The 24,041-nt window shown below is 46.9% G+C and overlaps 1 protein-coding gene across 2 annotated transcripts in view; it reads left to right on the forward strand.

Annotated features, from left to right (window-relative positions):
* PAK4 (p21 (RAC1) activated kinase 4) overlaps positions 1 to 24,041 on the forward strand; it is a 98,261-nt gene continuing 74,220 nt past the window's right edge. The window contains exon 1 of one of the 2 annotated variants that reach the window (XM_038381989.2): positions 1 to 180. The gene's annotated coding sequence lies outside the window, so the exon portion shown is untranslated. The remainder of the gene's footprint in view (positions 181 to 24,041) is intronic. The other variant, XM_038381993.2, reaches the window with a different exon arrangement.

Raw genomic sequence — 24,041 nt, forward strand, 5'->3', positions numbered from 1 at the left:
TTGCCTCCTCTCCCCTCAGGAGGCGGCCCCTGTTGCCGCGGCAACGGGGAAGAGCCGAGGAAGGAGGGGGGTGTCCCCGGATGTTGCCTGGTTCCTAATATGGTGGCTGCGGCGGCGGAGTGACCAGGACCCGGGGGGAGACAGCACGAGAGCCCCCGCCCCGCCCCCGGGAGACAGCCGGTGAGGGGGGGGGGGATCGAGGAGGGGGAGCCGAGGGGGGTTGGGGGCTGGGGGGGGTGTGAGAGGAGGGGGAGCCGAGGGGGGTTGGGGGCTGGGGGGGGTGTGAGAGGAGGGGGAGCCGAGGGGGGTTGGGGGCTGGGGAGGGGGTGTGAGAGGAGGGGGAGCCGAGGGGGGTTGGGGGCTGGGGAGGGGGTGTGAGAGGAGGGGGAGCCGAGGGTGTTGGGGGCTGGGGAGGGGGTGTGAGAGGAGGGGGAGCCGAGGGGGGTTGGGGGGGGGAGGGGGTGTGAGAGGAGGGGGAGCCGAGGGGGGTTGGGGGCTGGGGGGGGTGTGAGAGGAGGGGGAGCCGAGGGGGGTTGGGGGCTGGGGGGGTGTGAGAGGAGGGGGAGCCGAGGGGGGTTGGGGGCTGGGGGGGTGTGAGAGGAGGGGGAGCCGAGGGGGTTGGGGGCTGGGGAGGGGGTGTGAGAGGAGGGGGAGCCGAGGGGGGTTGGGGGCTGGGGAGGGGTGTGAGAGGAGGGGGAGCCGAGGGGGTTGGGGGCTGGGGGGGGTGTGAGAGGAGGGGGAGCCGAGGGTGTTGGGGGCTGGGGGGGGGGGGGGTGTGAGAGGAGGGGGAGCCGAGGGGGGTTGGGGGCTGGGGAGGGGGTGTGGGAGGGGGGGAGCCGGGGGGTTGGGGGCTGGGGAGGGGGTGTGAGAGGAGGGGGAGCCGAGGGGGGTTGGGGGCTGGGGAGGGGGTGTGAGAGGAGGGGGAGCCGAGGGGGGTTGGGGGCTGGGGAGGGGGTGTGAGAGGAGGGGGAGCCGAGGGTGTTGGGGGCTGGGGAGGGGGTGTGAGAGGAGGGGGAGCCGAGGGGGGTTGGGGGCTGGGGAGGGGGTGTGAGAGGAGGGGGAGCCGAGGGGGGTTGGGGGCTGGGGAGGGGGTGTGAGAGGAGGGGGAGCCGAGGGGGGGTGGGGGTGGGGAGGGGGTGTGAGAGGAGGGGGAGCCGAGGGGGGTTGGGGGCTGGGGAGGGGGTGTGAGAGGAGGGGGAGCCGAGGGGGGTTGGGGGCTGGGGAGGGGGTGTGAGAGGAGGGGGAGCCGAGGGGGGTTGGGGGCTGGGGAGGGGGAGCCGAGGGGGGTTGGGGGCACAAGGGGGATATGAAGGCATCGGGGTGAGGGGGGGGGCTGTGTGTGTGCGTGTAGAGCCCTGCCAATCTGGGATGTCCGTGGACCATGTTCGCGGATTGGCACCGGATACAAATTTTTGTATTGGTGCAGGGCTCTGTCTGTGGCTGGGATGTGTGAGCAGAGTGGGGCTGGGGGAAGGGGGCATGTGAGGGAAGTGGCCATTTGAGAGGAAGGGGGAGTTGCGGGTGGGGTTGTATAGGGGAGCTGAGGGCATGTATAGGGCGCATGTGACGGGAGGGGGCAGCTGGGGCACAGAGGACTTGTGGGAGGTGAGAAGAGGTAAATGATGGGGTTACAAGGCCACAGAAGGGGTAAGTGAGGGGACTGGGGCAAGTGAGGGGACTAGAAGGGGCTGCATGTGTGTGTGGCTGGTTAGGGTGAGGGACTCGGGCGTTTTAGAGCGTGGAGATCTGGAGATCAGGGTGTAGGTCAGTGGAGAAGAGGCCCCGGATGCTCTGATAGTGGGTGAGCTAGAAATGCTCAGGGAGGATGGAGGGTGTCAGTAGAATGGATGGGGGGAGGAATGGCAGAAAAGTCAGGGCTCTGTTATATGTGACATGCTGCGGTGGGGATGGGCAGGAATGTTCCAAATAGTGCATGACATCATGTCAAAATATATAAAATATATAGCATCTGTGGTCGCCACCACTTACTGTGTGGCAGGGGACCTCAGAGAAAATTCTTGTGCAGTGCCTGTCATCTGAGGATCTCAAAGTGCTTAGCAGAGTTGGGTCAGAATTACCTCCCTCTCTGAGGTAAGAAACTGAGATGTAGAGAGACAGTGACTGGCCTGTGTCAAATGGGTGCCAGAACTGGGAGTACAACCCAGGAGTCTGGATTGCTGTTGCTCTGATCCCCAGAAAACATGTAGTGAATACTGTACTCTAGCTAAAGGACCCTCTACAGCTTTGCATATTCCACCGTAGCTACGCTTCCCAATGCAGTTAAACCTTACTTCTTTGAATGAGAAGAAGGAGATGTGGAAATGAATCCATAGCGGGTTTTACTGTTGAGGGGTGTTACTTTGGTTCTGGTAAATGGGAATTTTGGATAACCAGGGTCTCAGCAAAATGAGGCTTAGTGGGCAGACCGCGCTATTTATCCTTGCATAATGACAGGTTTCGGAGTAGCAACCGTGTTAGTCTGTATTCGCAAAAAGAAAAGGAGTACTTATGGCACCTTAGAGACTAACAAATTTATTTGAGCATAAGCTTTCGTGAGCTACAGCTCACTTCATCGGATGCATTCAGATGCATACTCCTTTTCTTTTTGCTATTTATCCTGAAAGGTTATGCTGATATTTTTCCCGGGTGGGGAAAATCAAAGCAGGGGAAATAGGTAAAATGGGACTGTTACTACTACAGGGCTACAGAAACACTCTAGTATAAAACTTTCCAAGCCCCCAGATGGCTTGTTGGAGTGTTTTTGTAGGAGTTGGCTCTTTTCCTCTGGTAACTGCTCTGTGTATGACAGTCTCTGGGAACAGCTGTCTCCGTTAGGACATTCTCAGCTTCAATTAGCCTGTGTGGAGATGCCACTAATTGTTAGCAAGTGAAATGCAAGTGTAGATTAAAAGTGAAGTAAGGCTCAGCCTGCAGACACCGAAGGTATTTTTATTTGGAAATAAATATATAGACATCAGTACCCTAGAGTAACAAAGGGAGAGAGCTTAACCTTCCTATATAGGCACGTTGATCAGCAGATGTGCTCTTGGATATTTTTGCCCTCACTGTTACTTTTTATGACTGACATTTCAAATTGGACAGTGTCCTGGTTTGTAACTCAATCCATGCTGATATTTAATGCATTCAATATCTCTGGCTGGCAGGAGCTGCCACATACGGAGGATGCGCTGGGTTAGCAATTATAGCCTCCAGAAAGTGGGTCTGAGAATGTATCCAGCTCTGTATGCTAGTTCCACGTAGCTGTTGCAGTTGGAAGGAGCAGATCATAAGAACACTTCTGAAATGTTAATTGGTTGATTTTCCAATAGCTTTCATTTTGTCTAAATATTAGGTCTGTCAATTAATCGCAGTTAACTCACGCCATTAACTCAAAAAAATTAATCGCTATTAATTGCAGTTTTAATTGCACTGTTAAACAATAGAATACCAATTAAAATTTATTAACTATTTTGAATGTTTTTCTACATTTTCATATATATTGTATTCTGCGTTGTAATTGAAATGAAAGTGTATATTTTTTATTACAAATATTTGCACTGTAAAAATGATAAACAAAAGAAATAGTATTTTCAGTTCACCTCATACAAGTACTATAGTGCAATCTCTTTGTTGTGAAAGTGCAATTTACAAAAGTAGATTTTTTTTGTTACATAACTGCACTCAAAACCAAAACAACGTAAAACTTCAGAGCATACAAGTCCATTCAGTCCTACTTCTTGTTCAGCCAACCCCTAAGACAAGCAAGTTTCTTTACATTTCCAGGAGATAATGCTGTAAACATTGTAAACAAGAAGCGGGCAGCAGCATCTCCTGGAAATGTAAACAAACTTATTTGGCTGAGCAATTGGCTGAACAAGAAGTAGGACTGAGTGGACTTGCAGGCTCAACCATTTTACATTGTTTTATTTTTGAACACTGTTTTTTGGTGTGCATAATTCTACGTGTGTAAGCTGCACTTTCATGATAGAGATTGCACTACAGTACTTAGGTGAATTGAAAAATACTATTTTGTTTTTTACAGTGCAGATACTTGTAATCAAATATAAATGGAAAGTGAGCTCTGTACACTTGTATTTTGTGTTTATAATTGAAATCCAAATCCAAAAATAAATGTATTCTGTTATTGTTAACAACGCGATTAATTTTTTTGATTGCTTGACAGCCCTACTAAATATTTATATTTTTAATACTAATCCTGAGCACTTTCATTGCATTTCTCATGCTCAAAGAGCTCAATAAACACCTGGTTGGGGGAGGGATGTAAGGTAAGATGATGATTGAGTTGAATCATGGAGCGCTTAAGGCCACCATTTTCCAAAGTGACATTTGGTTTTGAGTGCCCAAGGAGAGATGCTTTGGGCTGGACTTTCAGAGGTGCTGAATTCAATGGGAGCTGTGAATACTCAGCAGCTCAAACTCGGGTCCAAAGTGTCTCAAACTGGGTGCCCAAAATTGAGCTTGTCACTAACGTTGTACAGCAGAACACTAGAAAGCCTTATCTCCTGACTGTCCTCTAACCAGTATCTAATGTTACCTCTTAAATAAATCCAATGCCAGGACAAGATGCTGCATTGACAGCCATGGATGCAGAACTCCCCCTCTTTATTCCTGGACAGAACAGGTAATAGCAGAATAAAAGTTTTTTCTCTTCTGCTCACATGCCTCAGCCCTGACCAGATGGCTAGATTTCCCCTGCAAATCCACGGATATCTCCTTTTTATCAGCATCTGCAACCATGGATGTAGATATCTGCGGTTGTATTGCATACCATCTTTGTGGATCGGCCGCTGATCCAAATTTTTGTATCCGCACAGGGCTCTACTGATGGCTCTTCTTCCACTAGGGATGGGAAATACGACATTGGGGCATTCTACCCTTGCAGGAGGGGCGGCAGTCTCTGTTGAGATTGCTAGCAATGCAGATGGCTAGTGCCAGCTATGGTGGCAGATCTTATGAGGTGGGACCCATCCATTCATTTGAATTTGGTTGACTGGTGGCCTGTGGAAAACAATGGTGGCTATGCTGGGCTTAAGCTGATGAATGGGATACAAAGAATCCTCTCTCTCTAGGTCACCGGTCTCTGAGGCCTAGATCCTCAATGATGACTTCCATTGGAAGTTAGGAGCCTAAATACCTTTGAGGGTCTGGGACTCAGTTACTTTCCAGCAGGGAAGTGCCATACAAAACTTGAAAGACTTCAGGATACTTTTTACTCGCAATTAAAAATTACTGAACTTGGCAAAAATCAGCTGGACACTCTCCAGGGTTGCGAGTTGACATGGGCAGCATCTTTCACAATGGGCTAGTAAACAGGTGGAGCTTGGGTTTATTGAAAATAACCAGCTGTAAAGAGTGGCAAAAGGAGGATACAAAGGACCTTAGTAGCTTTGAAAAATGCTTTTTATACAAAAGCCCTAAACAGAGTCTGAGAAGTCGCCAAGGAATTGGTCATCTGCTGCCAGTAAAAACATTAACTAATCCTGGCACCCTTGTAAGGAAAGTGCTTTCCTTTGTGATAAAGGAATAAACCTGTTAGCTGAATGTATTGATTGTCCTTTGCGTCTTGCAAATCCGGTTGGGGAAAGTTTTCTTGAAACCATGACTAAATTGAATGGACAAACAGAAACATTATGTGAAGCACCAAAAAAAAAACAAAAAAACCAAAACCCCTTAAGGTTTGGATTTGTTGATGGATGAATATTTGGCTGGGACAGCATCATGTTACTTTATAATCTATGACTCAAGCAAGGGATGTTATACCTAGCCAGGTGCTTCCTTACATTTGTCTGATGTCTCTTTTCGAATGTTAGTTTCATGCTTGTTTTGACTTTGCCTTCACTCACACCTCCTCCCTGCCCTGAAAAGGAAAGCTGGTTTCGTTCACTGAAACCAGGGTTTATAATGGGAACTGAAACTCAAATATATGATCATAAACCATTACTTGACTTTACACTGCTGCTTGCTTTCATGTTTGGCATGAAACCAACTTCTGGAGACAGATCCCGGGAAGATACCAATGTGAGTATGGTCAGTGTCCACTTGCATTACACTTTACTTCCACTGAGTGGAAATGTATTCTCTGCTCTCCCACAACTGCCCCCCCCGCCCCCATTTGTTCCAGCACCCAGATGGTTTTCAGATACCCAGTTACTTTTGTATTTTGTTTTCATGTGTTTGGATGACAGTTGTTTTTGCTAACACTTATCAGCACCACCAGAAGGAAACTCTTAACAAAAAAATAAATAAAAATCACACGGCTTTCTTCTTGCTCCACTGGTGGCCTCCTTTCATGCCTTTACTACTGCTTTGTGGAACTGCTGATTGTCCTGACTGACTGCTCCCATGATTTTGCAGTTTGTTTGCAGGTGCATCTCCAATGGCAAGATGGTGCAACTTATTTCTTGTATGTTTGCTTGTCAAAGAGTGCTCTGGTTGACTTGTTCATTAAGGTCTCTAGCCACATGTCTCATTGTCACTGTCTCTTCTCTCCAGCCCCCTACCCTGCCAGGCTACATGTAAACTTAGTGTAGATTTTGAGGCCAGAAGGGACCATTGATTATCTTCTAGTTGTGATCTCCTGCATAACACAGGCCAGAGAATTTCACTCTGTGATTCCTGTATCTAATACAACAACTTGTGGTTGAATTACAGTATGTCTTGGGCCGTCTTTCTAAATCTTGATTTGAAGACTCTTAAGTGATGTGGAATTTACCGCATCCCTTGGTAATCTGTTCCAGTGGTTAATCGCTACTGATCTTAATTTGAAAGAAAGAAAGAGAAAGAAAGAAAGAAAAAAGAAACCCAGTTTGAACTCTGCTGTTGGCTCTTCTTGTGCCTTTGTCTGCTGGATTAAAAGGCCTAGTATTGGATATCTTCTCTCCACATAGGTACTTGTAGACATGATCAAGTTGCCTCTTCACCGTCTCTCACTGACTTTCCCCTCCCTTCTGATGGTTTTCCATGGTAATAAATGTAGGCCCCTATGTGGGGGCAACTGCCACTTTTCCAGTTGGGAAGCATGAGGGAGAAGGAGCCTTCCAACCACCCAACACAGTGATTATCACATTTATTTATTTTTAAATAGTAAAAAAGACTCCTAGGCACCCTGATGTTCATTTAGTATAATAATCAATCAGACAGGAACGAAGCCAGCCAGCCCCTGCAGAAAAGCTCTCTTCCATTTCTTTGTTGTTCCAGGTATCACACCCTCAGCCTTCTCCCAAAGCCCTCTCTGGTTGACCTCCGACCTGAGTTCATCAGCAGTCTGAGAACTCTGAATAAAAACAGGCACCCGGTAGCGCCCACTCAGATTCTGTTCCTACCCCATTGGAGGGTTCAGTACCTGAACCGCGGACACAGAAATGAAATCTAAAGCCCCACCTCAGTGCTGAAATCATATAGTACTTTATGACCAGAGAGACCTTGTCTTCTGCCCCGAGCAGCTGAGATACAAGACATGGGAGAGCAAAGAGAGAGGATTTGTGAGATGGAGGGGTATCTTGCACAAATAGACTTAAAGGGAGAGAGGAGGCTCACGTAAGGTTCTATGGTCATCTGACTAGATGATCCCAATGGTGCCTTCTGGCCTTGGAATGTCTGAATCTTATGAAAGTTGTTTCCTTGGCAAACAGGAAGCATGAGGGGGTTCCAGGCTGGAGTGGGAAGAAGAGGATGAATAATGATGTAAAGATGAGGGCTATGCATTGTTAGAGGGGATCAGAAAAAAGGTTCATCTAGTCCAGTATCATGTCTTAGATATTGGCCAGCGCCTAATACTTAAGAGGAAGGTATAAGAACCTCCCCAGTAGAGCAGATGTGCAATAATTTGTCCCCTACGTTGGGTCTCACTGTGGTCTAATGAAAATTGATTTAAGCCCTGAAGCAAAAGGTTTAATATCCTTTAAATTTGTTAGTATTAACTATTAGAACTCTGGATATTTTTATCCTAAATGCCCATGTCTCTTTAAATCTTGGCATTACTGACCTCAGCAACTTCCTGTGGCAATGAGTTCCATAGTCTAATTATTGGTTTTAAATTTGCCGCCTTTACACTTTATTGAATGTCCCCATGTTCACGTGTTATGAGAGTGAGAACAGAAGCTCCTGATGTGCCTTTTCTATACAAAGGGAATAATAAAGGCACAAAAGAGGGCAAGATTCTGAATAACTCTGAAGGTGAGGACATGGAGAGGTGAGGAAGATAGATGAAGTGGCGAGAAATGAAAAGGAGAGAGAGACAGCAATTAAGATGTGATTAGGATGACTAATAATGGAGCACTTTGAGGAACAAGTGGACTTCCGTGGTAGAGAAGCAATGCAGCAACTTAGTGAGAGACCAGTTAATGAGAGGTTGAGAGAGGAGTGAAATTATGGTTCATGCGAGGTTGAGTTTGGAAAGCAAGGATGATGGCGGAAAAGCCAGCATGGGGAGAGAAAAGAGGTGCTGGCAGGGGAGGGGTTAACAGAAGATGATCAGTTTTAGGAAGACTGATGTAGAGAAGGTAGTGGGTGCAGAATACACTTATGTAACACATCTAATACTCTTCACTGTGAAATCAAAGCGAAGGGTTGGGTTCCTTGCTACTTGATTTTTTTTTTTCCCTCTTCAGATTAATAATTTAGGAGTCGGTGGGTGGCAGCAGCGTGGGATTGGGGGACGAAGTTTATTTTTACATTGGGGTTGGGAATGGTTTTCTGCAGAGCCTTCTGTTGCTAATTGTGAGTGCTTGAAGAACCACCTTTCCCCCCCCCCCCTCTTTGAACATCTTTGAGAGAAGCTGTCAGTTCTGTGCACCATCTGGATTTATGACTGGATCTGTCCTGTAGAGTAGTATTTCTCTGCACCCTAAGATACATCGTTCTACTTATTGGTAATTTGGCAGCCTCAGTCCCCCTCCGTCAGGATTTAGATTTTTGGGTTAGTTCCTCTGTTTCTTTTTTTCAGCCAGCTCATTGCTCTGTTGGCTAGGGCCAAAGCACTGACCTCACTGTGTTGTTTCATGCTCAGTCTTTGTATCTTTCCTCTTCGTTAGAAGCCATAGTTCTTTATGTGGCTGCTCCTGAGTTGAGGAACTTCCTGACCATGCTGCATAGTTTTAAGACGACTTCTTTTAGGTCAATTGTGTTGCGAATCTCTGGTCATCCTGCCTAGAAAGGAAGGAATTAAATTTTGATCCCTATTGAATCAAGGCATAGGACCCTCCTGGATCATGTCGTATCCCGTTCATAAACTTATCAAGGATGTTACATGCACAGACAAAATTGAGCATAGTGACAATTTAGGCACATGACTTTGGGCCTGATCTTGAAAGCAGCTGTGCACCTTTAACTTCCATTGAGGTCAGGGAGGGGCAGCTACTCTGCACCCCTCAGAATCAGGCCCAGGACTTACTTGGAGCAGGGTTAGAGGGTAAAAATGCCAGAGCCCGCCTGTACCCCCTTTTAGCATTGCTGTTACCGGTGGTGATGCACTGGTGATGAATGAAGAGTTCTGTGTTTTCCTGCTGTAAACAAGGCCTTAATTCCACACACTAATTGTACAGCAAGGTGAACAATGGGTTTCTGGGTATTGCTTCACTGCAGAGTTAGCTCGAGTCATCTGTACGTGAGTTAGCTTAGTGTGAGGGAGAGCAGTGTGTAGCGGTATGATACTGAGCAGCTGTGCCCTACGGCATGACAAGCGCTTGTTTAAGGAGCACTGGAGTTTCAACCCGTGCCCCCTCGTGGACCCTAGCTAGCTCTAGTTTAAACCAGGACCTAATTTGAGTCAGAGATTTTTGTGCCTGGATGAGAATCAGGTTAGGGGCAAAACTCAAGTCATGTTGGGCTAACGTTGCAGTGAAGACCAGTCCTGTGTGCCTATGAAAAGCTGAAGGAGTGAGTCAACTAGGACGGGACTCTGTGATTCTGATGCAAGCTGCATAAGTTAATGCTTGTTACGGGAATCTTGCCAACCCTCACCTGATCCTGTAAAGCCAGAGATACCTCTGCGCTCTGGGACACTGCGCTACTGAAATTGAATCTCCCAGGAACGGCTTCTCGTGTAACTGAAGTATTATTGGTTTCAGAGTAGCAGCCGTGTTAGTCTGTATTCGCAAAAAGAAAAGGAGTACTTGTGGCACCTTGGAGACTAACAAATTTATTAGAGCATAAGCTTTCGTGAGCTACAGCTCACTTCATCGGATGCATTTGGTGGAAAAAACCGGTTTTTTCCACCAAATGCATCCGATGAAGTGAGCTGTAGCTCACGAAAGCTTATGCTCTAATAAATTTGTTAGTCTCTAAGGTGCCACAAGTACTCCTTTTCTTTTTATGAAGTATTATTATTAGTCGTTTGCATTGCAGGTGTATTAGAAGCTTCGTCTCCTCGGTGCTAGGCATGGTGTATTCAAAGTGCCTTTGCCTGTTGAGGGAGTGGTTGTTTATGATCAATTACTTCATGGTCACAAACTTATCATGGGCTTGTGTGTGGGTCATAATGAAAGTGGTAGGTCCCTTTTCTGAATGAGCTGCTTTTCAGAAGGCCTTTATGGCTCAGCAAAACATCCCAAGAATGCTCTGGTGCTTCTGTGAGGCCTAATTATGGCTGCGTGTGTGTGTTTTATTAAATTGAATAAAAACTGATTTCTCCTGAGCTTAGGAGAGAACTGGAGGGATTGTTGCAAAAAACTGTTCTGAACTGAGCTGCGGCAGGTTTGTAGTGTTTCAAAGACAGCTTTACAGCCCACAGCTGCCTTGCAAAACAATGTGTCCAAGAGAGTTGCTTTTCCCAAGATTTAGGCAATTGTTAAAATGGAAGCAGCTCTGTTCACTCTGCTTTCTATCCCAGGCTTAATGGAAATCATCCATTCAGAAGAGTCAGGTGCTTCGGAAACCGAAATAGTGGTTTGTTGGCCCGAAGAATTCCAGATTGCTAATTTCTTATGTGGGCCTGGTGCAGGATCATCTGTTAGTCACGGTCAGAGTGCCACATCAATGCTTTGGATTTGGGATGATTATTGTCTTTGTGAATTTTGGCAGGGGGGTGGGGAGGGGGAAGGGAAATCTGTCTCTTGTTGCTATTCAGCAGCTTCCGCATTCTTTCTGCGGCTTTGAACCGAGTCCTTCAGAGCTCTCGCAAACTAAATAATTCAGAGTTTGTGTGTTTTGAGTTCAGTTTACGGGCAATTCTGTTGCAGGTGGACAGAGGTTGTGTGTTGCCTTTCAAGTGTCTCCTGAACACGATAGTGGGGGTTTGACACTCTGTCATGCTTCAGTGGCAGCATTATCCTGTTGACTTTGCCAGTGCGGCTGGCTCTGTGGTAATTTGTTTTTTTAGGAATCCTTGGGCTCTCATGTAGCTCTCACATGGTGGAATGTGCGTTCTGACATATCACTTTAATGGAAGAGGACAGGGAGAGAACACATCACTGGACATCGGCAATACCAGGAGGGATGAACTGGAGTGCCGATGAGAAGTGCAGTCAGGAAAGTAACTGAAATACTTTCCTCATGGATTGTATTTTCTAAATGGACAACCTACTTAATTCTCAATTACTGAGGGACAATCTCCACTCATTGATATATTTGCTTTTCCCAACCAAATCTCTGTACAACTTTTCACGAGTGACGTATCCGAGTATTCAGATTCTAATATCTAAACTGTATTGTTAAATCTATTCACCTAAATTTGGGTTATTGCTGATTATGTACTCTATGTATCGTATGACTTTTAAAAACACACTTGTGGATAATCTAAGCACTATATCCAGATGTACACACTTCTTTTCTCAGCCTAATATTACATAATTTTTTAAGATTAGCTTTTAAATCTAATCCCTCACACTGCTAAAAGGATTCTTTTGGGTCAGAGTGGCGTAAGGAGGAAATTGAGGTCTCCTTGTTAGAGCAAGAAATTGGGCAGAAGCAGAAGTTCAGTGGTTAGGCTTATCCACTCGGCCTCTTAAGCCTTGTCTACGCTGCCGCTTTACCGCGCTGCAACTTTCTCGCTCCGGAGTGTGAAAAGACACCCCCCCCCCCCTGAGCTCTGCAAGTTTCAGCACTGTAAAGTGGCAGTGTAGACAGTGAACCAGCGCTGGGAGCTACTCCCTTTGTGGGAGGGGTTTTTTTTACAGCGCTGGGAGAGAGCTCTGCCGCGACTATGCAGCCATGTAAAAGCACTTTAATGTTGGTAGTGAAGACATACCCTTTGTCGGGCTTCTGCTCCCACCTCTGACCTTGATTTACACTGCAAGTCACTTCACTTTTCTGTGCCCTAGTTTTCACCCTTTGTAAAGTTTGTCTAATTCCTGCTCCTTGGGGGATTTTGAGGCATCTTTAATTATTGCTTGCAATGCACATAGGAAACTTCCAGTGAAAGTGCGATGGAAGGGCAATGTAGTAATTACAATCCGTTAAACTGACACAAAGCAAAACTAGGGACTGTCATGCCAACAAAATCCAGTCCTACAGCTGCTGCTCTGCCCTTAACGCATCCTGTTAAGGTCCTCCATCAGGACTCCTTGGAAGAGTGATCTAACTGTTATGTGGGCTGCAGTCAGTAGGAATGTTGCACGGGGATTAAGGTCAGTGTTCTTAAACTGTGTGTCCTGCCTCTTTATTTTGCCATATCCCAGACTTGTTGATATTGCTGGTCTGCATCCACTACGAACTCTTACGGCTTGCCTATACATAAAGCACTGCATTGGTGCAGCGTAGAGTTACTGCCTCTCGGGGAGGTGGATTATCAGCAGGAGAAGCTTTCCCACTGACCTAGTGCTGTTTGTGTGTGTGTGTGGGGGGGGGTGAAGTTGGTATAACTGTTGCTTAGGGGTGTGGATTTTTCACACTCCTGAGCAACGTAGTTATACGATGTAGGTCTGATATGTAGACCAGACCTATGTTCGATCCCAGGCATAATCCATCTTCCTCTTTTGTGTGTGCAAGCAAATAAAGCTAGGGTCCTGCCCCTGGATTCTTACAACATACAATCCTGCACATGGTTGTGTCAGAGAGGCAGTGAAGGCAACGAGCTTGTTGAATGGAGTTGTCTACCTGGATCAAGAACACAGCAGCAACAACAACAAAGATTGTGAGTAAGATGTCTGCATATCCATAGTGGGGCAAAGACTACTTATCCTTGGGGCCCTACCAAATTCACGGCCATGAAAAACGTGTCATGGGCCGTGAAATCTGGTCTTTTGTGTGCTTTTTACCCTATACTGTACAGATTTAATTGGGGGAGGGAGAGTGTTTCTCAAACTGGGGGTCCTGACCCAAAAGGGAGATGTGGTGGTTGGGGGCGGAGGGTGTCGCAGGGTTATTATAGGAGGGAGGTCACGGTATTGCCACCCTTACTTCTGCGCTGCCTTCAGAGCTGGCTCGCTGGAGAGCGGCGGCTGCTAGCCGAGGGCCCAGCTCTGAAGGCAGCAGCACAGATGTAAGGGTGGCAATACTGTGACCCCCCCCCCCCCGCCTACAATAACCCTGGGAGCCCCCCAACCCCCCTTTTGCATCAGGACCCCCACAGTTACAACACTGTGAAATTTCAGATTTAAATAGCTGAAATTGAAATAATGAAATTTACGATTTTTAAAATCCTATGACTGTGAAACTGACCAAAACGGACCATGAATTCGATAGAGCCCTATTTATCCTGAACAGAGATCACTATTTGCTAATTTGGCTTTGCCGGTTGGTCAGTCTATATTTATTTGAGCATTGTGGTAAGTAGACTTCCCAGAAGATGTTTTGAAGTGGATTTCAGTGAAGGTGGGGCTCGCGAGGGCAGGGAGGGTGTTCCAAGCAAAGAGGTGTCCTGCAAGAAGCAAAGTTGACTGGTGGAAGGACGCAAATGGATCGACAAGGGGGGAAGGCTGGAGTGGAGCAAAGAGGGTATTGGAAGGCGGGCGTTGGACAATGTCTCGAAGGGGAGTATTGGGGGGGCTAACTTTGTGGATGCCTAGAGAGAGACTTTGAATGGGGGTGATACCTGCTGAACGCTTTGATAGGAAAGTACTTCCCAAAGTGGATTATGTATCGCCCCTGCTTTGCCGAAAGGAAAAGTGAGCCGCAGAAGGGCAGTAATTCTCCCAAGGTCGCCCAGTGAGGTTATGTCCCATCTTTTTCTGTGCCCGTCCAGAGCTTTGCACAATGGGGTCCTGGGGTGCTACCATAATACACCTAATAGCCAAGCTGGCAGTGGAACCCAGGAGCCCCGTTCCCTATCTGCAGGACCATATAGCCTTCCAAACATGTATAAAGAAGACGATTTGTACGCACCAAAGTGTTGGGGTGTGTTTTTTTTTTTTTTTTTTTTAAATAATAAGAACATGGAGTCAGAGACCAACTGACCGGGGTGGACAAATAAATGCTTAAATAATGCCTGTTTTCTAATGAAAATTAGCAGTGCTGTCACGAGCAACATAGTGCTTTAGAATTGTATCCAACCTGGTTGCCCCCTGCCTTCCCTGCACGCACAATTAGAGGGTGTGAATAAGCTATAATTTTAGTAAGTGATGTCAGGGGCTAATTAAAGGTTTTACTTGGCTAATCAGCTTGCACTTTAATTAGCACCAAATGGTAATGACTTGCTGAAACATAAATTGTCTTCTCGGCTGCTACCAGCTTGTTACATTTTCTTTAATCACCTGAGCCGCTTCGGAGGAGTGTGGGCCACATGAAGAGATGCGGCCCCGTGCAGGCATGCTACTGCTTCAGGGCTCTGTCACATCATGGGGGGGCTCCCTTCACTCTGGAGAAGCTGCCTAGGGTCGGTCAGCATGTTGCTGTTCTAGGAGGATGGGTTTTAAATAGGTCTGGCTCACCCTGACAAAGTGCTGTGTTCAGGGGATGATGAAAGCTGGGAGAATGTGGGCGTTTGTCCGTAGCATTATGGATTGTGGAATTTGCAAGCTGATTTCTGGGCGTGCTCTTTGTGAACCCACCCCAGGGGATCTGAATTCTTGTCTTTGTGAAATTAGTTTGGGTCTCCACCCTGTTCCTGCTGGATGGGTGTGTGCATGTTTTGTAAACAAACATTGACACTAATGGCCTCTCTCAGTGGGGGTGTGTGCGGAGGGGCCTAGAACCAAATGGATGATGGGAGACTGAATGCCCTTTTCACCCACTTAACAAGTGAACAGTGTGGGGTGAGGAACCACCATTTTCTATTATACTTCTCCCCCCTCCCCCCATCCATTCAAAATTCTGCTGCTAAGATTACCCTCTGGACTTGTCACTCTGACTGACCCCCTCCTAAATCCATCCATTGGCTCCTCCCTTCCACAGCATCCAACACACACACACCTTGTCTGGGCTTTCAAATTCCTCAGTGCACTAGAGCTCCCTACCTATCTGACCTATTATCCCATCACAAGGCCCACTCCTGCCTTCGCTCTGCTAGTGATTTGCCAGCTTCCGTCACTTGATTCTTTGCTTCTCCAGCAAGCGCTAGTGTCGTTCCCCCTGAACCCCCCCCCGTAGGTTGCCCCTTATGCAGGGGAAAAGCTCCTAATCAAAATCCATAAAGCCGCTATCTTGTCCCTCCTTAAAATTTGCCTCTGCTGAAACGTATACAGAGAAGTGCAACCTCATAAAGGCAAGGCAGGCTGAAAGTTTTGATTGTGTCCACGGATTTGTGCACATCCTAGTTTTCCCCACTGCAACCTGCTGGTGGGGCTGGTCTAAGCGAGCACTCCCAGTGGTGGGTCTGCACGGGTGGAGAGTTTGAAGGGGCAAGGGGTGGTGTGGAGATGCCCACAAGGGATTGCAAAGGTTGTTGATGAGGGCTGAATTTAGAGATGAGGGATAGTCCAGTGGTCCGGACTCTGAGGGTTCAATTCCCTGCTCTGCCATAGACTCCCTGTGACCTTGGGGAAGCCACGTCACTACTTTGTGCCTCAGTTTCCCCATCCATACAGCGGTAACACTATCCTCAACATCGCACTGAGATAAGGAATTGTTTAAATACATTAAAGATTGTGAGGTTGATTGAATTGCTGCCACTGGATTTTACTTCTTTTTGGTTAAATGCCCTGACTTGCTACTTAGCAATGTTGAAGCCTCATTGCTCTACCAGTATTTTGGGGAAAAGCTGAGTGCTAGTATTCAGAGTAGCAGCCATGTTAGTCTGTATTCACAAAAAGAAAAGGAGTACTTGTGGCACCTTAGAGACTAACAAATTTTAATTTGTTAAATTAAATGTGCTAATATGTGTGCGTAATTAACGTGCTATTTAGGTGGCATAGCTGGAGATGCCTGTGTCAGATCTTCTTGCATTCTTTGCATGCCTGTCTCCCCCCCCCTTCCTACTCAGTCCTGCCTCAATAGGAACCTTAAATGCATCCGATGAAGTGAGCTGTAGCTCACGAAAGCTTATGCTCTAATAAATTTGTTAGTCTCTAAGGTGCCACGGGTACTCCTTTTCTTAATAGGAACCTTGTGCAGCAGAAAGGAAAAGCCAGCATTTTGGCCAAGTGCAGCCACCGCACTGCTAAACTTATACAGTTTGTTGGATCCTGGTGGAATCACTGGGTTATGTCTCTTTTCTTTATGAAGTTGTTAGTCACTGTCTCTCGTGTGCTAAGGAGCCAAGCTAATTCCCTGGCTTTAGCTTTGTTGGTGAAGTTTATACTCCTGGTTTCTAGGTGGCTGAATCGCCTCCTGAGATGAAGTCACGAGTGCCTGGCCTCTAGGGAGAGGGAAAAGTGCGTGTTCTGTTTTCCTAATCTGGCCATTCAACAATCCGCGCGAGTGTGCTTTGAAACACAGAGCTGTGTATGGATGATGATGTGTGCTCTGGCATCTGTGCAACAAATGTTGGGTGGGGTAGAATAGCTCCACATCCTTCATATGCTGCTGTAAATAAGTCTCTTGCTGTCTGTTGTTGGCTGGTTCCCTAATGTGACATTAATAAGGAGTCTAGCCCTGGCTGAATATTTGGATTCCAGCAGAGGCTGCATGTCAGACTTGCCCTTGTTTCAGTTCCTCTGCAAATGAGACCCTCACCCAAATAGCATAATGGAGGAAACCATTCAGAGATGGATAAAACTTCTGTGATGAAGGGGGAATGCAAAGGGGCTAAATTACTCTGGGGCAAGCCCTGTGGAATTCCACTAAGGATGAATTTGGCCTTATAGACATGAGGCCTTGAGATTCCACTTGTCCTTAAGAAAGGGACTGCATCTCGCTCTCAAGCTCTTTCTAGATATATAAACTGTATATTTATATAGCATTCCCTGTTAGGAGCTCTGCTAGTCAGTAGAATCCATGTTGCGGGGCAGTGGAATTTCCAGGGCTAGGTGCTTAGAACAGCCGGAACAACGTGATGGTTTGTAGCTGGAAATATAATGTTGTATTGGGCCTGGGAGGCTTCGGTTCTCCGTTTTTTCTGGCCAGGGCTGCATATAGGTAGTGGCTAGAGCAGTATGAAAGCAAATTGGATTATCAGTTGTGCAAATTGGATGGCCTAATCTGTGTGGTGGTTTATGTGTCTTTGGTAATTGCTCATGTGTAAGACCAGTTGAGCTGGCTGGCGTGGTGCATGAGTATAGCGGGTGTAGAACTGGAGTTGGTGAAGGGCGCTGGATTGATTATGCTAAAGACAGAATCCCTATCTCTACCCAGTCCTGGTCTTCCAAAAAATAATACTGTACGGCAGTCCCGTTCGGATGCTTTCGATCCAAGGAGGCTCTCAAAGCACTAATATGTTTGGAAGATTAGGCCCTGTTTACTAGTGAGGGAACTGAGGCACAGAGCAGGGATGCGACTTGCCCCCATCCTGATTCCCAGTCCTGTGGCTCACCCGCCTTCCTCTTCAGACACTGCAGCAATCCTGAACTAATCTGTTGCAGCTTTTTGCTTTGGGAAAAACGTGTGTGTGATCACACACGGAGAAATGACTTGCTTAACCTGTGTCCCCACCTCCCTTTTCCTGGTCTCATTCACAGCAACAGTTGCGTGGGTGGTATCTGAAATAACCTCTTTAACACAGCTGCTACTCTGAAACCTAGGTTTAGTCTGTATTCGCAAAAAGAAAAGGAGTACTTGTGGCACCTTAGAGACTAACAAATGTATTTGAGCATAAGCTTTTGTGAGCTACAGCGAAGTGAGCTGTAGCTCATGAAAACTTATGCTCAAATACATTTGTTTAGTCTCTAAGGTGCCACAAGTACTCCTTTTCTCTTTAAACCTGCATTTCTTTGGTTTCATGCCAAATGACGATTGGGGCTCCGTAGTGGGGCGGTCGCCCCAACCCCTGAGAAAAGGGCTGGAACAGCCCTTTTGAGGCTGCGCAGACTGGCAGCCAATCAGCGGAAGGAAGAGGCAGCCAATCAGGGCTGGGTGAGGCCCTCTATAAAAGCGGCCTAGCAGAGAAGAAGGCGGTCTCTCCTTGACTAGCAGGGGAGCAAGCACCTTGGACAGAGCAGTGCTGGGCAGGCTCTGGGGGGTGGGGGAACAGGAGAGAGCTCCAGCCTCATTACCTGCCAGGCTGGAGACCTGCTACAAAGGGCCGAGAAGGTGCACAGGGCCAAAGGGGAACTGGCCCAGGGAAGAATAGGCGGACAAGAGGGGAACGAAGGAGGGCAGAAAGAGGCTGCCGCTAGAGGGTCCCTGGGCTAGGACCCAGAGTAGCGGGCGGGCCTGGGTCCCCCCCCCCCCACTTACACTTCACCTGGCCACTGAAGACAGTGGCCAGTACAGACTGCAACTTGCCCCTGAGCTAAAAGGCTAGACTTTGGGTTATGGTTGGCCACTGAGGCAGGTGCGCATTCTCAAAACTGCTGTTAACCCCCCTGAAACGGGGCGAGTTTGGAGTAGTGGGCACTGCCGGAGGGCAGTGTCCTAAAGCGGACGCCGCAAGTGGGGAGCAACATGGGTCCCAGGGCAGCAAAATGGACAACAGGCAAGACACCACGCGCTGAGGATGTTCCACACTGGTCAAGAGCAAATTCCCGGAGCGACCAGTGGGAGGCGTCAGCGGTGGTGAGTCTTGACTCTGTCACAGGCTGCCATAATTTTTTTTTAAATGAAGAATTTGGATCCTTTTGTATATGTGTCAACGGCTACGTAGCAGTACACAGGGGACTGCTTGAACAAGAAGATCTATGAAAGTGTTGCCATCTTATCTAAGAGAAGTCCTAATTTTTGTGTGGGTGTTTTTATTTATTTATTTATTTTTTGCTGCAAATACTTCAGCTGATGATAAAAATGTTGCATGCCTTATAAAACATTCAAAGATGATGCCTTTTTTTAAAAAAAAAAAAATCTGTGGAAAATAGCTTCCTTGTTGGAAGCTATCTTTCTCCTGTGTATCTCCTGTAACAGACTCTCTAGTGGTTGTGGATTATTGCGGTGTTCGTTATAATACTCAGGAGGTAGTAATAATACGTAGCTCTTATATAATGCTTTTCATCAGAACTCAAAGACAGGAGCCAAGATGTTAAAAAGTAACTGGTGAGATTGGCTCGTCCAGTATGAGATGCCATATGGGGGCACTTCTGGGTTCTATTTCAAGCTTACCCAGTGGGCAATGTCTGTACTGGAGATGGAGGTGTAATTTCCCACATGGGTGGACATCCTCCTGTTATCTCTGATAGAGCTTGTGTGTTTAAAAATAGAAATTATAGCTGTGGCGGGGCGAGAGGCAAGCTGCCCTGGATATGATTCCATCTGAGACACGTTCTTGTGGAGCTAGCTCCCCCCACCATTTGTCCCATCATGCGTCCACTGCTATTTTGTAGCATGTTGGCTCAGTTAGAGCTAGCTCAGATATGTCTGCCCAAGCTGGAACAGCATACCTGGGTTCAAAAAAGAATTGGATAAGTTCATGGAGGATGGGTCCATCCAGGGGTATTAGCCAGGATAGCTATTGCTCTGACTGTCAGATGCTGGGAATGAACGACAGGGGATGGGATCATTTGATGATTGTCCTGTTATGTTCATTTCCTCCTGAAGCATTTGGGGATATGAACAGACAGGATGCTGGGCTAGATGGACCATTGGTCTGAACCAGTGTGGCGGTTCTTATGTCTACACTGGTGCTGGAGAAACATGTGCATTGTGACAATCCAGTTGCTGTGCCTCAGTTTCCGTGCTGTAAAAGGGCTTCCTATGTACTTACTGCAGAATGGATGGTGATGGGATTTAGAACATACTTGCTAAAGTGCTTTGGAAAAGCAAAGAGTTTTCAGGTTGGAGGATATTTGTCTGTGTGGTTAGAATGTGCACAACATGGTTAACTGTAAGCATGCCTGTTTCCTTTGCCTGCCTTGACCTATGCTCCTGGCACTTCACTGCCAAAAGCAAGGGGTGACTGTAGACTTGCCTGGAAGCTGACAGGTATGAATTCCAATGACCCTGCATGTTGAACATACTGCATGAAACCTGCATTTCACTGGCGTAGTCCCTTGCGCCAAAACCTCTTAAAGCTTTGAATCCAAAATGCTCCATAGGAGACCTTGAAAAATGCAGCACCTGACTGAATTGCTTTGAATGTGTTTTCAGCTTATCTGCTCCTACTGTGAGAGTGGGATGGATCACTAACACATGGAAAACCAGCTGAGAGAGTAAAGTGTGGTGGTGGTGGTGGGAAATCTGTTTTTATTTATTTTTTGGAGTTGGAGCAGTGGCTCTTGCCTTTCCATAGAAAGTGATTTGTGTTTATTTTGTATGCCAAATCACTTCACTAACCATAACTTTAACTCTGTTAACAGTATTATTTGCCAAGGTTATTTATTGAGTCCTGGTCTGCATTAGGACACTAGGTCAGTATAATTACATTGCTCGGGGGTGTGAGAAATCCACACCATAACTGACTCAGTTCAACCAACCTAGCCTCTGATGTAGTCAGCGCTAGGTCAATTGGGTAGAGCCCCCATTTATGCCGCGAATGTAAAGCGGATATCCGAGGAGCTGCAGGGCTCTACTGGCAATGACGGCAGCCAATGCAGCCGCACATTGGGCTTCCACTCGCAGGAGCCAGCACCTTGCACGGGCAGCACCTCTGACGTGGCTGTACCGCCCCAGTCCTGCCCACTGGGGTAGGCACCAGGCTCAGCGGCAGCTGTCCGTGGTTGCGCTACTGCGGGATCATGCAAGCTGCTGGGGCTGGGGTCGGTACAGCCATGCCAGAGGAGCTGCCTGAGCGGGGACTGTGAGCAGGTTTCAGGGAGGCTGCCAAAATAAACCAGCAAGCAGGGCTGATGTTAGACTCGCTGGGGCCCAGGACAGAAAATCGAAACCCGAGTAACTTAGCTTTGCACGGCCCCCTGTGGTGTGGGGCCCTCAGCAATTATCCTGCTTGCTACCCCCTTAACACCAGCCCTGGCTTGTAATCTACTAGATATGCAGAAGAACAGTTGTTGTGGGCCGTGGAACTTTTATAGGGGGCCTCAAAAAAAAAAAATGTTGAGAACCCCAGTCGTAGACAACAGGAGATGCAGAGTAGCCGGCTCTTGTGCCAATGTAATTCTGTTTCTGATATTTAAATGGCAAGGATTTGTAAACTGGTTAAAACTTCTTAATAAACAGTTCTTAAAAAGAACACACCGTTTAACAGCCTGGGTAATTAATCATTGGAACAAGTTGCCTAGGGACGTGGTGGAGAACCCAACCACTTGGAATCTTTAACTCAAGGCTGGATGTCTTTCTAAAAGATACGCTCGAGCTCCATCAGAAGTCAGGAATTGTTTTGTGAGGGTCTGTGGCTCGTGCTATGCAGGTCAAATAGATTATCCCAACAGTCCCCTCCCTCTGCCTTAAAAAAAAAAAAAATCTATCATTCTGTGAACAGTAAACTCTCCAGAGTAGAGACCGTCTTTGGAATTATGGTGTGCAGCATCAGTCTGTGGTTTGTAGCAATGAATACCTTTAAACTGTCATTACCATCACCTGAGCCAGGAGAAAACCCCCAATCCCCCCCATGATAACCGAAGTCTTTCCAGTGCAAAATGCTATGTTTCTCATTCCTTCTAGATGGCTGTGGAGGAAGGGATATATTGTAGCCAATTACTTCTAGAGCCAACCTTTTCCTTTATTTTAGTAGCACAAGTTTCATTCAGAGACACCAACAAGGGGAAAAAGAAAAAAAAAACATGCAGCATGCACATCCACCCAGAACTTCACTGAGAGGTCCTGTCAGCCTGGAAACTACCACTGGCAACAGAAACTAAGGGGGGGGGGGAAATCACAAATTAAATCAGTCCCTTTCATTCATGCATAATCAATCCTACACTCCCAGCAGCCTCAAAGGCGAGCATGCTGTAATTAGGATTTTAATGTAATCGGTCAGTAGACTGTACTTCTAAATGCTAGTGCTTTTAAAACAACCTGACTCCTTTACTGAAGAAATACAGACATGTGGTTTCCTCCTCCTGTTGCCCCTTCTATATCATTGTGGAGAGAACTCTCCTCTCGCTTACAGTGCTGTAAATCCAAATAACTCCATGGACACCAATGAGAGATTAGAATCCGACGCCATATTTCCCCATTTCAAAAGGGCGGCACACTTAGCAAGGCAGGTCTTAATGTAAGACGGGGGGGAACTGCTAGCCTCAAGACGGCTCAGTAAGTTGCATGCATATATGGGAGCTTGACCAGGAGGATTTTAAGATCTCCAGGACGATGTAATAAACGGCAGGGCAACAGTCTCCCCCCAGCAAAAAAGTTACTGCTCTGTGCGAGTATGAATGTCTATGGCTGGAATCTTCTGCCACGCCAGTCAAACCGTCGACTGGTTCCATCATTCCCCCAAATGCCATTCGAGACAGACCCCTCTTCCTTCCCCAGCTGCAAGTCTGTTTACTGGCACATCGTTAAAGGCAGAAGATGCCCCCGCACATTGGTATCGGAGCATAGCACCCGTGCAGAGTCACCAGGGCCGTGACTCATTGCTGCTGAAGGCCTCATCAGAGCTTGCCTCATTTCCTGACTTACCACAGGGCCATTTTCTTTTAAACCTTTACAAGTCAGCAGGCTCAGGGTCCCACTACGCTAAATTCTGTACAAACATATGGTAAATGACAGTCATTGTCCCCAAGATCTAACTCGCTCCCTTCTCCAAGGCTTTCAAAGTCAGCCTCCCAGATGCCAGCATGACCAAAGGCTGCTGCTGGCCTTCTCACATGTATTCCAAAAGCATGAGCATATCAGCATAGATCATTATCCTTAAACCCCTCCCCACCAATGCCCCCCACCCCCAATCATCTCAGAATCAAGTTCAAAAATTGCTCTCTGTAATTAAAGTCCTCCACCGACTTGCTCCAAATTCTCATTTCTTTACGCACATCCTCATTCTCTGTATGCACCAGCACGGACCTCTTCTCTGTCCCTCCACATACTCACCCCATTGGCACAAGAGCCGGCTACTCTGCATCTCCTGTTGTCTATGACTGGGGTTCTCAACATTTTTTTTTTTTGAGGCCCCCTATAAAAGTTCTGTTAGCTTTTGTTTTGAAGAGACATTATACAGGAATGTAGTCTTCAGGTTTTTCTGTTTATCTGGGTGTTACTCATGCCATAAAATGGCATCATTACAACACATCTCATTTCTAGTGATGTTTATTAAATTGAGTGAAACCTCTGTACACACATCTAACAGACCAGGCATGCCTGTCAAATGTTGGTATTCAGTGAAGTTGGACAGGTGCACTGGTTTTTGGGGGTGTTTTTTTGCAGGTGAATGTACTTTGTCTGAGTATTGAATTAAAGGTAATCAAATATCTGCCCTCTGTCTGTTTTGTTGATGCACCTTATTTCTGATCTGAGTTATTCAGCTTCCAACAACTGGGTCTCATTCTGCCTTTTTCTGCTAGATTAAAAGAGCTATCAGAAATCTCTTCCCCGATAGATATATGTAGACCGTGATCAAGTCCCTTCTTAGTCTTCTTGTGGATAAACTAAATAGATTGAGCTTCTTGAGCCTCTCGTGGTAACACATGGTTTTTCAGACCTTGAATTATTCTTGTAGCTCTGTTCTGAACCCGTTCTAGTTTTTGTCCTTGTGCTGTAAGTGACTTGCCAGGAAGTCTATGGCAGAGCAG

The sequence above is a fragment of the Dermochelys coriacea genome, chromosome 23 (genome assembly GCF_009764565.3).
Source record: "Dermochelys coriacea isolate rDerCor1 chromosome 23, rDerCor1.pri.v4, whole genome shotgun sequence".
NCBI lineage: Eukaryota > Metazoa > Chordata > Testudines > Dermochelyidae > Dermochelys > Dermochelys coriacea.